Genomic DNA, 3,198 nt, shown 5'->3' on the forward strand with positions numbered 1-3,198 from the left:
TTGTTTCGGGGAAGTCAGCATTCAGCAACGTTATGCTCCAAACATTCAGCTGATCTAAAGAGGATTTCTTCCCTTTCCCTCGTATTCTGAGATGAAATGATGTAATGTTTATAGATGGACTAGAGTCCAGACTTTAACCTCACTGAGAATTCCTGAGATGAGTAAGAGAGAACTTTAGGCCCTCTGTTGTTTTGATTGATTGATTGATTGATTCATTCATTAGACAATCTTTTTAAAAAAAACATACACGAATAACTGCATTGCAGTCTCACATACATTAATGATAAAAATTGTCGAGGATTAAAACACAATAAAGCCAACAGGCTTATTTCCATTGCGGCCCTCGATGTTTATAAAAGCTGACGAAAAATGCAGATGTCGACAAGTATGATGTTTGTTCACTATTGGCTCCTCATAAGAAAACAAAACAAGACAAAACACAACTAAAAACACAGGAACATTCAACACAGAGCAAACCACAGAAAGATAAAACACAAATGTCAAGTGGACAGGTGTAATTTCAGGTGAAATATAAAGCTACGGTACTCTCAATTGAGATCAGTTTGAGGGAGGTGTTGCAGCTCTGGATGGAAACAAATGCTGCGTCCATAAAGAGAACTGGACAAGCCCATCATGACGACACCCATAGGCCTTCAAGCCCGGCTCCTGCAGTTCTGGTTGCCGCCATCTTGGTAAAAGCTAAGAATGCTGAACCTCCAGCTGATCCAAAAGTTCTCAAATGAGCCGACTGGAGAAGCCTGTCAGTCGGTTGAAATACACCCACCTTACATCAGTCACCACTAACATCATTTCACCTTCATGCTGATCAAATCCAACCCTCTGATGTTGCTAACAAAACATCTGAAATGACGACTACAATGCAGCTGTCACTCAGAAAAAACATCTTGCCACCACTTAAACATACATTCATGGCTTCATATCATTTTACCTGATGAAGTAAATAAACATATTTACAACCCTGGCAGTTATCGTGGATATGCAGAGGTGTCAAGTAACAAAGTACAAATACTTTGTTACCTTACTTAAGTAGAAATTTTGGTTATCTATACTTCACTGCAGTAATTATTTTTCAGACGACTTTTTACTTTTACTCCTTACATTTTCACGCAATTATCTGTACTTTTTACTCCTTACATTTTAAAAACAGGCTTGTTACTCTATTTCATTTCGGCCTTTAATAAAAACTATCCAGTTAAATTGCTCCATCCGGATAGAGTGAATTTGGTTGTGGTTGTTTCAGATGTTCTTGTCCAGTTTTGTTCTTACATCCGTTCCCTCAGATTCCTGCAACTAAACTTGGATGTACATTCCAATAAAGGTTAGGATAAATGATAACATGCCTCTGAAGTTTGACTTTTTGCACCATTACAATACTTATAGGCAACTAGTCATCATATCTCCTGCTCTCTGAAACACATGTTAATGCTCAATAGTACACATATATGCTTCTTTAATATATTTGCATTATACTAACATGCATTCATTTTCAATGGCTTTTGTCCTTAATGGCTTTTTCCCCCCTTACATTACTTTTAATTTTATACTTTAAGTAGTTTTGAAACCAGTACTTTTATACTTTTACTTGAGTAAAAAACTTGAGTTGATACTTCAACTTCTACAGGAGTATTTTTAAACTCTAGTATCTATACTTCTACCTGAGTAATGAATGTGAAGACTTTTGACACCTCTGTGGATATGAAAGCTACAGGGACCAAAACTGTTTTTGGACCATTCTGTATGATTGGCTGTTTTAACATGGGGGTCAAGAGAAACTGACTCACTTTTGGAGCCAGACCCCTGTGGTCATTTTGGGAACTGCACATTTAAACATTCACGGTGAGCCTCAGTTTAAAAAAAATGAATATCGTCCCTTATTTGTTACAGGATTACTGAACTGATGCCACAATGACTGCAGGCCATAATCAGAAATAAAGATAAGTGCAAAAACATTAAGTGTTTATGACTTCTTTTGGCCAAGCAGCATACTTGCACCAACTGTTAAGATTTAGTTTGACATCCAGCCAATGAATCCATATTTCTTTCATAAATATTCATAACCATGTACATATGTAGTGCAGACAAATAGACTATGCAGGTACATGCAAATCTTAACGAAATAGCATTCACTTCATACCAATATCTAACAACACAAAATGAGCAATGCACAGGGACAAACTCGACAGATTAGAGGAGCATAGATTGCACGAGAGCGCCACTCTGCAGGCAATTTCAAGTGGCCGTGGTAACGTAACCTTACTATTACAAATGTTCCATCTTTTTCACATTATCGCTTGTTCTGGCTTGTGCAGAAGTCGAAGGCCATCTTGCATTTAACCTGCATGCATTGAGTGTCTGCTAGATTTTCCATTACCGGGAAATAAATTATATGGTTTAGGTTTCTGGCTTTATAACAGAAGTAATATGTTTGGAACAAATAGCAGTTTAAACCTCAACTGGATGAGCACGGGCAGGGCTCACTGCATCAAGGCTGACGTTTGGATTAAATTAGCACAAAAGACTTTCTTCTCTTTTCTGTTAAAATATCAGTTTCAATTTCATTTGAAGGAATATTTGATTACTTTTAGGAAGCGTCATCCAACTCTTCCCCATTCTAACTATTGGAGATCATAGCAGAGGCCACTGATCTAGAAATCTAGAAACTAACGATGGATGAAACACATGAGTGACCTTAACCTTCATGTCTGCAGAGCGACCTGAGTGGCTATGAATTGCAAAAAGTTCCTTTGTGCTGCTTTGAACAACAGTCAGCCATTCACATTGTATTTTCTTCAAGCATATTTTAAGACAGGGAGATTTTTCTTCTAAAATCTCAGTGATTTTCCATTAAAAAAGCATTTGAGTTAAACATTTCAGATTCAAAGACAAAGAAAATAGAAATTCACTGAAGTTATCTTCTACGGAAGAGTATTAGGGCCATGCAGGAGAAAAAATATTTGAGAGGGGAAGATTTTTTTTATTGTACACTTTTTATTGTACGTCGAAATGTTGAGAATAATGTTGAAATACAATTTCGAGAAAAAAGTCGAAATGTCGAGAAAAAAAGTTGAAATGTCGAGAAAAAAGTCGAAATGTCGAGATTTATGTTGAAATACAGTTTTGAGAAAAAAGTCGAAATTTCGCATTTTTTCTCAAAATTTCAACTTTATTCACGAAATT

Source organism: Cololabis saira, chromosome 17, assembly GCF_033807715.1.
Source record: "Cololabis saira isolate AMF1-May2022 chromosome 17, fColSai1.1, whole genome shotgun sequence".
Classification (NCBI taxonomy): Eukaryota; Metazoa; Chordata; class Actinopteri; order Beloniformes; family Belonidae; genus Cololabis; species Cololabis saira.